The following is a 19,171-nucleotide window of genomic DNA, read 5'->3' as shown; positions in this document are numbered from 1 at the left end:
GGGGAAGCCTTCTCTAGTCCAGTGATGGGTCTCAATCTTTTAGTGAGCCTGTGTCCCTGGACTTTACCTCTTGTGATATAAGAAAGATATTTGATCTTTGTCCTCAGTTCCTAGCAAAAACCTCTTGAAGCCCTTGGAATTACTTGACTGATAAGGGTGATAGAGTGTCTTTTGTTTTAATGAGGCAACTCTTGTCCAGCTCCTATATGGCTTCAGGAGGGGAGTTGGACACCAGAAACACCAAGCCTTGATTAGAGGCTTGGAACTTTCAGGCCCAGCTCCCAGCCTCTATGGGGAGGAGAGGGGCTGGAGACTGAGTTAATCACCAATGGCCAATGATTTGAATGCCCATGTAATGAAACCACCATCAAAACCCTTAAAGACAGAATTCAGAAAGTTTCTGGGTTGGTGAACACATCCAGGTGCTGGGAGAGTGGAGTGTCCAGAGAGCATGTGGAATCTCTGCAGCCTCCTCAAACTCCACTCCCCTCACCCATACCACCGCCCTCCTTTGCCCTGTGCATCTCTGCCTTTTGTCTGTTCCTTAGCTGTATCCCTTATATAATCCAATAATAGTAAGTAAAGTGTTTTGCTAAGTTCTCAGAATTGTTTTAGTAGATTACCAAGCCTGATGGGGTGTCAAGGGAATCTGTGAATTTGTAGATGGCTGAGTAGAATGTCAGTAGCCCAGACACCCCATTTGTGGATGGCATCTGAAGTAGGGTCAGTGTGTGGGACTGAGCTCTTAGCCTGTGGAGTCTGATGCAAACTCTGGGTAGTCGGTGTTAGACGTCCAATAGTTCAATTCTATGTGCTGACACAGAGTTGGAGAAGGGGCTTTAGAACAGACACCACATAGTTGGTGTCTGGAGAGGGAAAGATACCCTATCATCCTCACAAGTGCCCCCCCTTTGAGAGCGGAAAAGGCTAGAAGAGACTCAAATTGGCTCTTTCCCTCCCCCCAGGTCAGATAGTTTCTAGGAAAATCCCAGTCAGTCATGCTCTTGTGAAATAGATTATTTTGAGGACATGCCTTGTTAAGAACAGAATATTCTGGGCATATTTTAAAATAGCTACTTTTTTGTCTCTCTAATTTTGGGGACAGCAGTTTACTCTGTGACCTCATTTCTCTGATGGAAGAGTTGATTTTAAGTTTCTTGGCTGTTCTCTTCTGAGGACTGGAAGCTGGTTTCTAAGCTCCTTACATGCCAGACCAGAGACCAGAAGTCTCTGACTCCTTTGTCTGACGTTTGTCTGCTGACAACTTTAGACTTTCATGCCCCTTCATTCCCTCATGCCCACATCTGTACGTGGTGATGAGAAAGCCTGGGTGCTCCATCCTTTTGTTCTGGCAAATGATTCAATCCACAGAAGGCCCTGCCCCTGTGCCTGAACTCTCAGCCTAGCCCACCCTCTCACCTCAGTAAAAAACCCAGGCCAGACTCCTTTCCTTGCTCTCCCAAGACATTTCCCACCTGCTTGAGAGGCCTGCCCTGCCCTCCCCTGACAGTGTCATGATGGAAATAATAAGCCCTCTCTCACCCTCTAGGCATGTGTGTGTTGTCAACAGTGTAGATAACTGAACCAGATCTCGGGTAAGGGTCCACCTCCCCGTGCAAGGTGACATAACACATAGAATGGGTAACATGCTGCATGTTTTGCAGTATTCCTTACTTTACTGTTCTGTTGATAAATCCTCCAGATCATTTGATATTAGTACACGCCAATGATGTATGAGTCTCCAAGTGCAAATACATAGTAAATTCTACGGACATTGTTGAACATAGCTAGGCTGTAGAGAGTCATCAAGTTCAAATTTACAGGAATCAGCAACGGAATGTATGACATCACTCTCCCTCCATTCGTGCATAATTTATTGACTTGTTCACTATGGTATTTAACACTAGGGATTATGGGATTATGAATTTTGTTCTAATCACTGTGAAATGGGATCTACCAGATATTTTATTTTCCATTTACCTCAGTGCCAAGGAGATGGACGTTCCCTCACGTACACTTGGCCCTCCGTATCCGCAGGTTTCAAAACCGCGGAATCAACCAACTACAAATCTAAAACCACGGATAGGCAGGGCCAACTGTATGATTTTTCAGCTTCTGTTAAATATGTTTTGCTTTTTTCCCATTTTTAAATTATGTGTCTGTTCATTTTTACTCTGCAAACTAAGTGTTTCATATTGCATGTATTGCTGATATTTTTCTTTCCCTTTATGTTTAAGTACCTTAATTTTAATATATTTGAATTTGTCAGTCTCTGGTTTTATAGCTTACTCTTTTTCTTATATGGGAATATTCTCCCCATTCTTGTGTCAATAAATCATTTATTTACCTGTGACTTCTAAAGGTGGCACAGTTTTATCTTTCACATTTCAATATATAATGAGTTGGCTATTGTCCATGGAATAGAGGGGAATACAAGGCACTTTCCCACTTAGATGACAGTTTGTCCCTGCCCCGGGTATTAGTGTCATGACATTTGCCACTGCTCTACAATGCCCCCTCTGCCCTTGACCAATTTCCATATTAAATCCCAACCCACAGAAAATACTTTTCCTTTCCCTTTGTCTGTTTTTCTCTTTGCTAATACTGCATCATGTGAATATTATAGCTTAAAACTTTTTGATGTATGTTAAGTAGACCACAACTTTGTTCTTCAGAAGACTTTGTTCATTTTTTGACAATTTTTCCTCTTATGTTTGGAGGAATAGTTTTTGTTGGCTCCTAAAGAGTCTCTCTTGGGGCTTTATGGAATGTTATAAAGATATCATTTGAGAGAGGTGACATCTGGGTGACACTGAATTCTATCTAAGAATACTTGCCATCTTTTCACTTTTTACATTCTGCTTTGTTATTTCCCAACAAAAATTTTGAAATTTTTCTGTGAGGATCATTAAATATCCTTTATTAGTCTTGTTTGGTACTGAATTAAATTTGATCTGAAGCAAGCTTCCAAATGTTGTCTCTTAGTGTAACCAAATAGAGTGGGCTCAAAATTACAGACTCTCAAAAAGAAAACAGGAGTTTCCTATATACCATATTATTTGCATAAACAGTATATGCACTGAGGCACTCTTATCTATAAGGCTGGTGGGTCAGTTCCAAAATCCCATTTCGCAGATACCAGTGAAGGACAAACTTTGTGACAATGCATTTCCAAAGATGAGGCTCTCTAGTCTCTTAATGTTCACTCTCTTCTGCACAAAGGTAGTAGAACTTGTTATGAGCAAGCGCTAGAGATCTGACATAGAGACAGTAATTAGGGGTGACCCAGGCAGCTCATCTTAGTTTCTGGACCCACAAGACAGGTGTTTCTGTTTTGCTGTTGCTCCACTGACAAGGTCAATCTAGCATCAGAATTGCTGGTGGGAGCCTTTCTCAGTTCCCTGCACTTGGGCATCAATGGGTTATTGATCTCTTTCAGAAACCAGCAATTAGGGGAATTATGCCACTGAGGGATTCCTATCCTGGGATGGGCTGTCATGCTGCTGTGCCCCACATGGGAGCTCAGAAATGAAAGAAGTTGGGAGGACAGCCTCTAGAGTGGTTGGTCGAGTATCACTTGCTACTGAATTTAGAGAAAAGGGATTTTGTGTTTTATTGGAGGAAAGCACTATTGAACTCTTTATGCATTTTGTAATCATGTGTAAATTCGCCAAGAAATTATTGTGGATTTTAATGAAAGCCCTTGCAAATTCCAAGCGTTAACCTGTGCCTCAAGGTCACCATGGCCCAGGCTACAGTTTTATGGTTCTTCAAGAGCTCTTCTGTGATCTTAGCATCCCAGTATGCATGCCCATGTGTCCTAAGCATTGGTGGGAAGTAACCCTGAGGCTCATGAGTATAGGGATTTTGTGGAGGTCTAAGTTGTCGTCTTCTTCCTCATGCCTGGGCTCTAACTGAATAACTTACTAGCTCCATGAAATGAGACAGAGAAAAGAAGGTAAAACTGAGTCTGTGATAAATATTATACAAGCTAATTATAACTCCTACTCCGCCACAGGAATATTTCCATTCAGCCAGCTGGCTCTGACATGGCCTGGAGAACTTTGAGACAATGTGGCCAGATGGATCTTGTTACAAGTCAGATTCCACAGGCCTCCTGGGCTGTCATGTATGGTGATGGGGACAGAATAAAGAGCTTCCACTCCTTCACTGGAAGTTTCATTAAAACTTCACGCAGATATGATGCTGTGCTTCCTGGGATGCTACATTGTATGGTGGTATTAAAGTAGGAGATGAAAGAGTTTTCTCACAAGGAATTGATGTGGTTAAAATAGAAGCATGTTTTTCATTTATACAGCATTATCTCTGAGGTGTTCTGTACCCTGACGTTAGAGAGGAATGAAGACTTCAAGGGATCACAATGAAAATGTACAAATAAATGCCTTGTTTTCATGATGCTGTTAAATTTATGAGAAAGTGAATGTGACCAGAGAGTAATCCTTCTGATTACCAAGTCATAGAATAAATATCGGGAGACCACAGAGTGATATGTGAACTTCTTATGAATTGAATCTAAATCCCCGGTGCTTGTCCATCTTACCCGTCCTCCTATATACATATGTGTCATGTTTTAGGACTCAGTGGGCTTTGAGGATGGGACTGTGAAGTTCACCATGGAGGAGTGGGCTCTGCTGGATCCATCCCAGAAGAAACTCTACAGGGATGTCATAATATCCCCAAGTTAATTGAATTTCTATTTTCACTGATACAAGAAAAACAATAAATCATTGTGTAAATTTGGGATCCATTTGGCAACCATTTTCCCTCAGCTTTATTGAATTGACTAATAAAACTTATTTAAAAATTACAACATGATCATTTATTATACATATATCGTATAACTGCAATTTGTTAAGAGAGTAGATCTTAAGCATTCTCACCACCCATACACACACAACTTTGTGAGGTGATAGATGTGTTGATTAACCTGGAAACTCACATGCTTAAGAGCCTGGATTGCAAAAATCTTTTGCATTGAAAAACTCTTAAGGTATTTTTTAATTTATTTGAATAGCTTTATCAGGATATAATTCACATACAGTACAGTGCACCTCATTAAAATGTACAATTTAATGGTTTTCAGTGTATTTGTAGAAATGTGAAATCATCACCACAGTCAATTTTTTTTCTGAGGAAGTCTTGCCCTGAGCTAACATCTCTTGCCAATCTTCCTCTCTTTGTTTTCCTCCCCAAAACCACAGTACATAGTTGTATGTTCTAGTTGTAAGTCTTTCTAGTTCTTCTATGTGAGCTGCTGCCACAGGATGGCTACTGACAGATGAGTGGTGTGGTTCCATGCCTGGGAACTGAACCTGGGTCCCCAAAGTGGAGTGTGCCAATCTTTAACCACTAAGCCATCAGGGCTGGCTCACCATAGTCAGTTTCTGAACATCTTTGTCATCTCAAAAGAAACTTTTTTGCCCTTTAGCTATCACTCCTAATCTTCCCATCTTCCTCTTCCAATTCCCAGCTCTAGACAACCACTAATCCACTTTCTGTCTCTATAGATCTCCCTATTTGGGTTTTTCCTATGAACGAAATAATTAAGTATATGGTCTTTGAGATTGACTTCAGGAACTTAGTATAATGTTTTCAAGGTACATCCATGTTGGACCATGTATCAATACTTCATTATTATGGCCAAATAATATTCCATTGGATGGGTAAAACATGTGTTTATCTACTCATCCATTCATGGACATTTGGATTGCTTCCCCCTTTCGGCTACTAGAAATAATGTTACTATAAAATTAATGTACAAGTTTTATTCCAACATGTGTTTTCATTTTTCTTGGGCATATAGTTAGGAAAGGAATTGATGGATCATATGGTAATTCTAGGTTTAATTTTTGAAGAATTCACAGACTATTTTCCAGAGTGGCTGCACCATTTTATATTCATACCACTGTCTTGACAGTGAGTACAGACATGTTTGGCCGCTCCATTGACCTACAGCCACCAGCACAAAAAGAAATATAAAAGCTGCTTTCTGCGTGGTGGGAACTGGCCCTTCTCCCACGGAGAGAGTTGCAAGTTGTAACATTTCAAGGCTCTTGGAGCGTCGTAGCACGGGATGGACTGGCCATCTGTGCCGGGCTAAGACGATAACCAAAGAAAACAATGCACGTACACAATTACTGGGCTGGGACGTTAGCCAGGGGGCTCAGTGCACGTCCGCCACTGATAACCATTTTGTGCATGGGAACACTAGATGCTTGCTCTGCAAACTCTGTAACTGCTTATATAAACTGCTGGAGACTGAGACTCGGTGGGAGTTCCACCTGTGGAAGGGACGCCTTGCCCAGGATGTGTGATCCTTGCCCAGCCGTGTCGATTGACGGGACTCTCCCGGCAGTGGGGCGTGGATGTTGTGAGTAATTGATTTACTGTGAAGTAACTGATTTGATGTGTTCTCTTTTCGGTCAACCTGGTGTTTCTCTTTCCGGTTGATTTGTGTCATTTCCCTTCAGTCGATCTGGTGTTTCCCTTTCCGATCGATCTGATGTTTTTCCCTCTTATTATATGACCTATTCGGATCTGCTGCTATCTCAGCCGATGTGGATGTTTTCCCTTTCCAGTCGAGCTGGTGTTTTTTTCCTCTTATTATTTGACTTATTCGGATCTGTTTGCGGACTATCGCCTTTACTATCCTCTATATAATAAAATATACCTTCAGTCCATTTGTTTGGAGTGGAAAGTGTCTTTTACGTCTCCGATCGAATCCCCGAACCTCTCATAACAACCGCCCATGTATGAGTGTTGAAATTTCTCCATGTATCCTCGACAAGATTTGATATTATCTCATTTTTTATTCTAGCCATCCTAGTGGTTGTGAAGTGGTATCTCATTGAGGTCTTGATTTGCATTCCATGATGACTAATGATGTGCAGCATTTTTTCATATGCTCTTGGCCCTTTGTCTATCTCTCTTAGAAAAATATGTCTGCATGTCCTTTGCTATTTTTAAACTGAGTTATTTGACTTTTTATTATTAGGTTATAACAGGTGTTTACATATTTTTAATACAAGTATGCAAATGCCACCAGGTATGGATACTATCTGGGGAATTCAAACCCTCTAAAATGAGACCAATGGCACAAATGCGTAAAGGCCACCAATCCCAACCAGATGGTCACAAATATCCTGAACTCTAGGCACTGGCAATTACATACTCAAATTTTAACCCTAATAGTGGATAGCATTATGGAGTTCAACCAATATATACCTTCTCTGGTAATAGAGGTCCAAACAATCAATTGTTGGGAGTATATAATGAAATTTTCCTTAAACCAAGGCTACACATGTGCCTCCAACTTTTACTATTTATGGATGGAGACCTCCTATGCCTCAGAGCACGGCCCAGCTGTTTGCAAGGAGCAACACTGAGGACTCCTCAAATTTACTGAGAATTTTTGATACCAGTAGATGCTCCTCATGGTGCAAGCAGAACTTAATCAAGGAATCCCAAATGTATAGAACCCTGTTAGGTCCCTTGGCCCCTCAGTTCCCCTCCTGGGTGGCTACTTGGGAGAGCCATCCCGCTCTGGGATGGTTCCCTTTACCCGCAACAACACTGGAGATGACCATCCCCAGCACATGACATGGTGGGACACAACTTCATTCTGAATGCAGCATAATCAACTTTCCACTACAGCAGATATGACACAAAGGAAGACATGGTAGCTGATGATGGTGAGCTCTCCCTGGGACTTGGTTGCTAAATTGAATGCTTGTTTATGTAAAGTCCCTGCTGATGACCCAATGAGTGGCATTTTGCAGAATTAACTATATGTTTACCCCCAAGGCCCTCTTCCTTACTACAATGCTTGCTGCTCAAGGGTGGAGCGGTACTCTGCTTGCCAGGCTGCCCTCCTCTGCACCTTTGAGCTTTGAAAGGCCAAGATATATGTTGAGTCTCACAACCTTACAGGGGCCCCTTGAAACATTTCACTTAGTTTCTTGCCTTCACCACACCCTATACATCGGTCCACGTTATGAGTCCTACTGGGCATTAGTGAACTTAATGTCTGAACCCCTCCCCGGCTTCAGATGCTACCACCACCAGAGTATCCCCCCTACACCCTCCAGGACCAGAGCTGTAGGGTCACCCCCCTACACTACCCAAAAGGACTCTTCCTCACGGTCACCATTCAAGGCTCCACAGTCCTCCCATTCAAGCCTTCCAATAGTCTATATATTATTATACAATGGGCAGAAATCAGAGCTCATTTTTGGGGTCACTGTAATTGCTAGGCATGCTACCAGGCTAAACAAAGGCTTTTAACACATTAGTGGCCCACTCAGATAATTTATTGACCCTGACCTGTTTTCCCAAAAAAAGGCACCCATGCATCCTTCTGGCTTGCCCAGCTACTCTATACAGTTCTCAATTGCAGCCAGGCAGGTCACTTTAAAATACAGTATGTGGCACCCGGCAGGAGCCCCAAGTGCCCTTTATAATCCCCCATATCCACCCAGGACCAACACACAAGGATAAATATGACCTATACCTCCTCCCAAAGAGCACAATCCCTACGGTCTTGGGCCTTGAGGCCCCGCCATCTGGGGGAACCCCCATCTACCTTGTCTTCCCCAGTCAAGCAGTTGGTGTCCACTGTGGGTCCAGTGCCCTGGGGCCGTCACACATACATGGTTTTCCATCTACACACTTCCTCTTCCCTTGAACTGCAATGCATTTGCCTCCTCACTGGCCCCTCAGAGTCTTGTCTGTTCATACCAATTTACTTTAGTCTCGTTAAAGAAAAAAACAGAGACCAACGTTGAAAATTCCCTGAGCCAAGAAAACCAATTTAGTCACAGCAGTAAAGCTTAATTTAGCTCATTTGGCAAAACTAACATGACCCAATCACTTCCTGCTCAAGCATCTGAAAATCATAAGAAAACTTAAACTGTTTCCCAAGTGATGTTAGTTAACCACTGACCAATTCCTTACCATTCAAGAAAATTCTAATATTGTAACCAATCACTGGGAAGAATAAGCAGTCCCTGCTTTCTCTCTCTATAAGCTGCTTTATAACAATGTGCCCCTGAGCCTCCTTCCATGTTGTGGTTTGAGTGCTCCCAGTTTGCAAGCTGTCTTTGATGTGTGCACAATAAGCCTTTATTAATTACTACTTTGGTGATTCATTGGTTTTACTTCTGTTATTTCTGAACTTTTGACAGTCTCCCTGGGACTACCCTTACAAAACACTGAACAGGACCCCCAATTCATCTCTTTTTCTGCCCCCTCACATCACAAGCATGCAGTATTCATCCCCATTATGTTGGGAGTAGGTCTGCTACTATCTCTCACCCGGATGGGTCTAGGTGCCTCACTGGGCTCACAATGACGCATTATTAAGGCAAACACCACCCTGTCAGCCACCTGGCTGAACCCATTGGGCTATTATACCAAAGCCGGGCCTTAAGGCAACAAGTTTCTTCAGTGTGGATGGTTTTGCATAATCGTTTAGCTGTAGATTACTTATTGGCAAAGGAAGGAGGGGTATGTGCTGTAAAGGGCACCACCTGCTCCGTGTATAGTAATAATTCTGGACAAATTTACAAAAGATGGCCCAACAGGTACAAGGATTCCATAATCTCACCCAACTTTTTCATCAAACATATACCTTAACTTTATGTGAGAATATACTGAACCATTGAATTGTACACTTCAACAGGGTGCACTATGTAATATGTTGTGTTGAGAAGCTGGAGCTGGTGTATGAAATTCAGTGTAGGCAGATTATGACCTGCTGAATGGGGGGGGGGTGGTACAAGCCACCGGCACAGGGTCACTGGGTAGTTCTCTCAGCATCCCAGCTACGACTTTGAGGAAGTGAAAACCACAGGGACTTTGATAGAAGACCCCACACAATACCACAACACAAAGAAAGTCAAGTCACAAGATTTGTTATTTACAGATTGAAGAATAGGGGGCAGGAGCATAATGAGCTGGGGGAAGGGCAGTCCTCTGTCCCAGGTCATGAGCCAGCAGGAGACAGAGAGCAGGGTAGCAAATACCCATTACTTATAAGGTGGTTGGGGTGGAGGTCACTAACTTTTCACGGGCTCAACTCTCAGTGGCTATTTTAATTATGGAAGAACTGACAAGGCAGGGGGATTTGGGCTGGGGGTAGTAAATGGTGAAGAAAAACCAAGATTTGTTTATATAGCCTTCTCAGCCCTAAATTCCCTTCTCTGATTATAAGGTTGCCTTCTGCCCTCCTGGTCCCAGGAGGATACTGTTCACGTGGGAAATTCATCTCCTGCCTTCAGGGGGACAAAGGAGGGCCAGAGTGTCTTTCTTGCAATGGCTGTTTCTCAAGCACCTTTAACTCATAATAATCAATATGCCAATGTGCCACATTCTGAGGTGACATATTCTAATCCCCTACACAAGATACCTCATTTGGACATAGAGAGAGTTTTAAATATTCCCAATGAATCTGCAAGCATTTTCTTTTCTTTTCCTGCCTAATGGTTCTGGATAAAATCTCCATTACATTCTAGAAGAGAAGTGGCAAGAGCAGACATCATTTTTTGGTTCCTTATCCTCAGGGGAAAGCATTCCAGCCTTTCACTATTAACTGTAATATTAGCTGTGGGTTTTCCAACATGCTCATTAGGAAGTTCCTTTCTATTCCTGGTATGCTGACTGAATTAATCATGAAAGGGTACTGATTTTTGTCAATTATTTTCATTGAGTCTATTGAACTGATCTGGCCATTTTTGATTTTTATTCTATTGATATCCTTTATTACATTAATGGATTTTGAAACCTTAATCTTTCATCCTTGCAATAAACTCACTTGGTCACCATGTATAATTCTTTTTATATGTTGCTGGATCGGGCTTGCTAATATCCATTGTGATTTTTTGCATTCATATTCACAAAAGAAATAGGGGGTTAGTTTTTTGGCAACACACTTGGTTTTGGTATCACAGTAGTACTGCCTTCACAAAATCAGTGTGAAGTATTTTCTCCATTCTATTATTTAGAAAAGCAAGTGAAGTATCTGTAATAAACCTTCTTTGAGTGTTTTGGAAAATTCCAAGTTGAAGCCGTCTGGGCCTAGACTTAGAGGGTTTTTCATTTACTGATTTAACTACTTCACTTATTATACTTCTATTCAGATTTTCCATTTATTCTTGAGTTAGTTTCAGTACTTTGTGTCTTTCGAAGAATTTATTCATTTTATCTAAGTTTCCTAATTTATTGCCATATAATTTCTCACTGAATTCCTTAATAATCCTTTTTATTTCTGTAACATCAGCAGTAAAATCCTCCCTTTTCCTTGATTGTATTAATTTGAACCTTCCTTCTTTTTCTCTAGATCAATCTAGGTGAAGATTTGTCAGTTTTGATAATCTTTTCCTAGAACCCATTTTTGGTCATTGATTTTCTTTGTGGTTTTTCTCTTCCTCATTTCATTAATTCGGCTCTACTTTTATTATCTCCTTTTCTCCTTGCTATGGATTTGATACCTGGTCTTATCAATTCTGTTTAGGTGAAAGGTTAGGTTATTGTTTTGAGATCTCTCTTCTCTGCTAGTATAGGTATTGATGGCTATAAATCATTTTCCATGTTGTGCTTGAGATGAAGCCCATAAACTTGCATATTTTCAGCATGATGTAATGCTCCTCAATATCTCGAGTGATGTTGTTTCTTTTCAAGTCTATTTGGCTGGATATTTGTATTATCTCTCCAGCTGTCTTGTGGGTGCTGTTTACAGATGTATCTTTCTCATGCTTTTACCTTCAATCTATTTGTATATTTGAATCTAAAGTGTGCCTCCAGTACATAGCAAATATTTAGATCACAATTTTATTTATTTTTTAATCTGAGGTGACGATCTCTTCCTCCTGTTTGGATCATGTAATCCACTCACATTTAGTAGTAGTGACATACTTACTGTTACATTTGCCATTTTACATTTTGATTTCTACAATTCTCATGTTCTTTTTAGGTTCTCTATTCCTCATTTATAGCTTTCTATTGCATTAAGTGAATATATTCTAATGTAGCATTTTAATTTCTCAATAAGTTTTTCATTATATTTTTGAAGTTATTTTGGGGAGTTGCTCTAATGTTTAACATATACTTCTCAATTTACAAGAATGAGCTTCTTTTTTATTTATACTACATTGATTTCAATGATACATGGAAACATTAGTCACACACAGCTTTTGCCATCATGTTTGCCAATGACAAACATATTACACATGTATTATAGTCCAAACAGAACTTTTCATACATAGTATTTTATATAATTCCCTTATCAGTTAAGAGAAGAAAGGAGAAAATAGGTACTGATTCTGTCTTTCATACTTACATAATTACTTATACTGGTGTTTTAGTTTCTCTATATGGAAATGATTTACCACCTGGGGTCACTTGCTTTCAGCCTGAAGAGCCCCTTCAGTCATTCCTGTATGGCTCTCAACCAATGCTCTCAGGTTTTTTTTTTTTTAATCTGGGAAAGTATTTCACCTTCATTTTTTATAGGTAGTTTCGGTGAATACAGGATTGCTGGTTTTCTCAACAGCTGTTTTTTTCCCAGTGTATAGTTCCTACTTTCCTGTATGTTTGCATGTTTTGTACTTTTGTTGCAAATAAACCTTTTAGGCAATATATTGTAGTAACTCCAGGTACTGGGCTCCTTCCTTCTGGGAGTTTTCACTGTAATTGGCTTATTTATTTGTTCAGTGACTGGCTGGATTTAAGTCTATGTCTCCCACACAGAGTGAAACCTCTGAAATTGGACACAGCTTTGGGAAAGCCTACGTTCCTGGGACAGTGATACTGGGAGGGCTCTCTTTCTCTTTCATGAACCGCACCCTGTGGTTAAACTCCATTAATTGCTGGCTGATTGCTCTACAGTTTTCACCAATGTCCTTGCTCTACTAATCAATTCAATAAAATTCTGGCTCCTTTATAGAAATATTTTCTAAAGTCACTGGGTGATATTTGTTCTGAGCCTTGTAAGCCTCCTCTCAGCAGTCTAATTCCCTGTTTGTTCTTTTTTTTCAGAAAAATAGTCAGCCTATACTCTAGGCTGTATCTTCAATAAATATATGAATCTACTCCTAATTGCCTTTTATCACTTTCTTGAGAGTGTCCTTTGACTTGAACTTCTCATGATCTTGGGCCAACCAAGTTAATTCTTTGGAAAGTGATTAAGAGCTTTGTGTTCTATGGCTCAATTCACCCCCACGTTCAGGCAAAATCTCTATGTCAGGACCCTGGAGCTGTTCTGAGGACAATGAGAAGACTTCCTCTCATTGACAATCCCTTTAGGAGCTGAGGGCTCAGTGCAGTAAAGAGACAGTAGCCAGAGGTCCTCTCAATTGTGTCTACTGGCCCCTCACAAATGACTTACGTTACACTCACCTCATGAGATGGAACAAGGGCGATCAGCTCCCAAGTACTGTCAGCACACCACTCCAAGGCATCACCTCAGTCCAATGTTAGGGACTGAAACACTGGTGTCCTTACTTTTCAGGCACGCTCACCCGGCACTTTTGTAACCTCAGCAACAGGTACCTAGGCACAAGTTCTGAAATGTTGATGTCCTGTTCTTTTCAAGAAGATAGCCCTGTTACTGGGAGCTGTGGTGACAGGGGGCCATGTGTTCTAGACTGCAGGAGTCTGGAGTGGAGTCTTCACCAGTGTGAGCTGAGAGGAGCTGGGGAGGCAGTGCTCTTGGTTCCAATACCACAGACTGTCGTGTTTCTTACAAAACTTCATAGATTTCTTTGAGTAAGTGTTCATCATTTCCTGTTTGCCTTTGGGACCATTTCCAGCAGCTTTAAACTTTTATTAAAATAATTTCCACAAGGGGCCACCCGGTGCCACAAACGGTTAAGTGCACGTGCTCCACTTCGGCAGCCTGGGGTTCACAGGTTCAGATCCCGGGCAAGCACCTATGCATCACTTGTCAGGCCATGCTGTGGTGGCATCCCATAGAAAGCAGAGGAAGATAGGCACAGATGTTAGCTCAGGGCCAATCTTCCTCAGCAAAAAAAGAGGAGGATTGGCATCAGATGTTAGCTCAGGGCTGATCTTCCTCACACACACAAAAAATAAATAAAATTAAATTAAATTAAAAAATAATTTCTACCAGTTTTATTGGGGAATAGTTCAGCAGAACTTTTCTGTTATGCCACCGTAATACATTTAGTACAAAGCCCATTCCACTAAATACTCATCAGTTTGACATAGGTTGGAAGAAGCTCTAAAATCACTTGTCATTTTATATGGGAACAAAACAGAAAAACTGTTTTATGGTTTGCAAAAGGTACTGAACACTTCATAAAAATTATTGTTTATAGAACTACACAAACAAAATGGCTTCCCATTTAAAATGAATCACTCATCAATTTGTAAAAGATTAAAAATAAAATATGGTGTAGGGTTCACCAGGGAAACAGAACCAACATTCTTTGTGTATGTAAGTGCCTGTATGTTTACATATTTATATATTATTTTTTCTTTTCCTGTTTTAAGGAAGTGATTCATGTGACTATAAAGACTTGGTTAAGAAAAAATTCTGTAGTCTAGATGAGCAAGCCAGGAACCCAGGGAAAGAATTGTAGTTCAAGTGCAAATACTCATAGACTCTGTTCCTGTTCAGGGAATTTCAGTCTGTGTTCTATTAAGAAATAGAATTGGGGGCTGGCCCCGTGCTGCAAGCGGTTAAGTGCGCGCGCTCTGCTGCGGCGGCCTGGGGTTCGCTGGTTCGGATCCCGGCGCGCACCGACGCGCCGCTTGTCAGGCCATGCTGTGGCGGCGTCCCATATAAAGTGGAGGAAGATGGGCATGGATGTTAGCCCAGGGCGAGTCTTCCTCAGCAAAAAAAGAGGCGGATCAGCAGATGTTAGCTCAGGGCCGATCTTCCTTACAAAGAAAAAAAAGAAAGAAAGAAATAGAATTGATTGGATGAGGCACATCCACATTGGGGGTGTGTGTGTGTGTGTGTGTGTGTGTGTGTGTGCGCGCGCGCGCTAACTTACTCTCCATTCATTGAAATGGTAATCTCTTGAAAAAAAAAATCCTGCACAGAAACATCCAGAAGAATGTTTGGACTAATATCTGGACACTATGGTCAAGCCAAGTTGACACAGAGACATTGGCTTGTATTTTTCTTTTCTTCTAGTGTCTCTGTCTGGCTTGACATCAGGGAGATGCTGGCTCATAAAATGAGCTTGGAAGTATGTCTTCCACTTCCAGCTTTTGGGAGAGTATAATAGGGATTGGTATTAATTCTTTGAATTTGTTATTTGGTACTGGTCTCTTCATGCTTTCTACTGTTTAATTCTTTCTTGGTAGGTCGCATGGTTCTAGGAATTTATCCATTTCCTCTAAGTTATCCAATTTATTTGCATACAAATGTTCACAATACTCCCTTTTGATCCTTTTTATTTTTGAGGCATCTGTTGTAATATGTCCTCTTTCATTTCTGATTTTATGCACTTGAGTCTTCGCTCTTCACTGTTAGTCTGCCTAACGGTTTGTTGATTTTGTTTATTTTTCAAACAATCAACTCTATTGTTTTTCTATTCTCTACTTCTGATTTAATATTTATACTTCTGATTTAATATTCATTCTTTCCAAACTTTAGCTAACTTCGGGTTTACTTTATTGTTTCTTTTCTACTTTCTTAAGGTGTAAATTTTGGTTAACTTGATATCTTTTTTCTTAGTAAAGGTGTTTTTTTCTTTTTTTTTTTTTAAATAATTTTATTTATTTATTTTTTCCCCCAAAGCCCCAATAGATAGTTGTATGTCATAGCTGCACATCCTTCTAGTTGCTGTATGTGGGACGCCGCCTCAGCATGGCCAGAGAAGCGGTGCGTCGGTGCGCGCCCGGGATCCAAACCTGGGCCGCCGGCAGCAGAGCGCGTGCACTTAACCGCTAAGCCACGGGCCGGCCCAGTAAAAGTGTTTTTCATTACAAATTTCTCTTTTACTACTCCTTATGCTGCATCCTACAAGTTTTCTTAAGTTGCCTTTTCATATTTGTCTCGAGATTACTTTTAAATTTCCTTTTCCTTGCTTCAGCAGCACATATACTAAATTCCCTTTTGATTTTGTCTTTGACTCAATGGTTTGTCCAAGGGTCTGCTACTTAATTTCCACATATTTGTGAATTTTCACAAGATTTGAGAGAAATAGGCCTCTAGAGTGAGGTGTTATTATTTCTTGAATGAGTATCAAACTATGTTTAATGTTTGCTGCAGCTGGAGGCGTCAGGGGCTTCATAGTCTGTAGTGACCTTGTACTTATTTCCCTGGTGAGTTTGGGTTTCTCTAGACACTCATTCTTAAGCAGAGTCTGTGTCTTGCAGGTGTGTTTTAATACACTGTTTTTATCCTGGGACCCTGGTGATACAGTGTCAGGTATTTGAAAGGGAAAATGTCCTTCTGTTATGATGAAAACTGCAATGTTTTGGTGGTAAAGAATCCCTGGACTATGAACTTCACAACAGATTCTTAGCACTTATATTTCCTCTACTTTAGTCAGAGAGGAACCTGAAGTGACTGCAGGTGTCTATTTGCAGTTTGCCCAATCAGATAAGACTTTGGCACGTTAACTTCATTTGAGGGGTGGTCTATATTACAGACAACAAAATACTTTTTGTGTCTATCAAAATGTTTTCCCCCATTTCCTGCATGAACTAGGAGGGAATTTTTTCTGATCTTTACTATGAGGACCAGGTTGGGCTGCTGAAGGAAATGTTCGTGAATCTTGGGGTGTCCCCTAAGATGGGTCCCCACTAGAGTTTTTAAGTCTCAAGATAATCCATACTATGTCTTCAGCAATCCATCTACTACAGTTTACATGTTCCTAGAAAGTGGCTGGCTCAAGTCGTTTCTCCTCCCTGTACATGGTAGTTCTTTGTGTTCATGGGTCTCTTATTTTGGGGCCATAGTCAGCCATGAAACCTCAAATCCCTGATGGATCTAGGAAGAGGGGTTCCTTTTCAGAGTGTTTAGTATTTTTGTTGTGAAAATGAGATGATCACTCAGAGTTCTTTACACAGTGGAACAGAACCATCCATTCACATCTGTTGCTCTTCATTATTCCCTTGTGAGTATATACAATTTTCACATATTGATTCTATTGCTAGAGCCATGTGGGTGCTTTCAAAGTTTCTATGATGACCAATGCATCTAAATCATTATCATACAGGGATCTCTGCATTTGTTCCTTTTCTTCATCTTATAAAAATTCCCTACACTGAATGCCTGTGCATCAGCCAAAAGATATTCACTGGGTTACCTTCTGTCGTATCATTGCCCTTTTGGGGGCAGGATTGACATCTTACCTAAAATGGAATTAGATGGCAAGACTGATGTTGCCACATGTATCAAGTGAATAGAAATATGTTTGTTACTCACAGGTCCTTTCTAAGAAGAGTAGGGCAGGGATAAGCAGATTGAGGTGGCTTATGCAAAGAACAATGGGTTGGCCCTTTAAGGCATGTGGAAGTAGAGACAGAAAGTTTTAAATGTCTCACCATCCTATTCACTGTCAAAAAGAAAAGGGGCATGTGAGCCTTCCTAACTTGTTTATTTTTTAAAAATTAATTCATTAATTTATTTAGTGTGTGTGTGTGGGGGGGGCGGAGATCAGCCCTGAGCTAACATCCATGCCAATCCTCCTCTTTTTGCTGAGGAAGACTGGCCCTGAGCTAACATCCGTGCCCATCTTCCTCCACTTTTTTTTTTATATGAGATGCCGGCACAGCATGGCCTGACGAGCAGTGTGTCGGTGCACGCCCAGGATCCAAACCCGGGCCGCCAGCAGCGGAGTGCGCGCACCGCTACGCCACGGGGCCGGCCCCCCTAACTTGTTTACCATTGTGGGTCAGGCAGAGTGAGCAGGTATCTAAAGCTGATTGAGAGTCAAATACCAAAGGTGAGGTCAATATCTTTATTAAAGTTCACTCCTGTTGTTTGTTGACTAAGGACACATCTCATTTAAATGAGTTTGATTTGAATATTAATTTAAAAGCCATGTGAAAAACACAAGGAACATAAAAAGATGACAAAGCCTCAAAAAAACTTTTGAATCCAATCATTCCAAATCGCCAGAGTGATCAAGGAAAGTGTGTCAGTATGGTTTCAGAACTCTGGTCAAATATTTAATAATGCTACTGTTTATTTTAATTTGTTGTCTCATTGGTTGTGTTATTGGTGGCACTTTGCTAGTGAAGCCAGCCCACATGCAGTGAACAGCCCTTTTAGGGGAACAGAACTCTCCCTGACTGGTTAATAAAAAGTCCAAACCCAGGGCCAGCCCTGTGGCGTAGCGGTTAAGTGCGCACGCTCTGCTGCTGGTGGCCTGGATTCGGATCCTGGGCACACACCGATGCACCGCTTGTGAGGCCATGCTGTGGCGGTGTCCCACATAAAGTGGAGGAAGATGGGCATGGATGTTAGCTCAGGGCTGATCTTCCTCACACACACACACAAAAGTCCAAACCCAAGTAGTCATCAGCTACCATGACTACCAGGGAGTTTTCCTTCATGGAAAACATCTCAAACATTAGCTGTCTGCTAAAGATATTTTGAGTGTTTTAGACATCTCTAGATTGGCATTAATGATGTGTTTGTTGAATGACATCATGTGTGCCCAGGTCAGCAGCAGTGACTCCCATGACAAAGAGTATATGCATGCAAAATGGTAGGAAAACAGTCCATTTGTGTTTGATGTGTTAGAAGGGTTTGTAGGGAGTGTAATCAAAATGAAATATTGACACACAAGGTACACAGACTACAGTGATGTTAGGAGGAAGACCGAGGAGTGGGCTATAGGAGTGGTGGCCAGGGGACACTATTGCAATAATCCAAAGACCTCTAGGAGTGACCATTCTTACACAAATACCTACTATAGAAAGGCCCTACTTTAATATGCCACTAAGCCTGATGATCAGGACAAAGTAATAGGCCCTAAAGACTGGGGACTGAATCTAACTGATGACTCAAAGAGCAAGAAGATCGATTTAGAAGACAGGAAGGTTTGTCTAAGTAAGATATTAGGACAGCCTATGAGGCCAGCCTAGCCCGGGGTTCTGTTTTTTGTGAGAAAGATCAGCCCTGAGCTAACATCCGATGCCAATCCTCCTCTTTTTGCTGAGGAAGACT

The sequence above is a fragment of the Diceros bicornis genome, chromosome 30, assembly GCF_020826845.1.
Source record: "Diceros bicornis minor isolate mBicDic1 chromosome 30, mDicBic1.mat.cur, whole genome shotgun sequence".
In the NCBI taxonomy this organism is placed as follows: domain Eukaryota; kingdom Metazoa; phylum Chordata; class Mammalia; order Perissodactyla; family Rhinocerotidae; genus Diceros; species Diceros bicornis.
The sequence above is the reverse complement of the archived record's forward strand: the minus strand, read 5'-3'. Positions refer to the sequence as shown.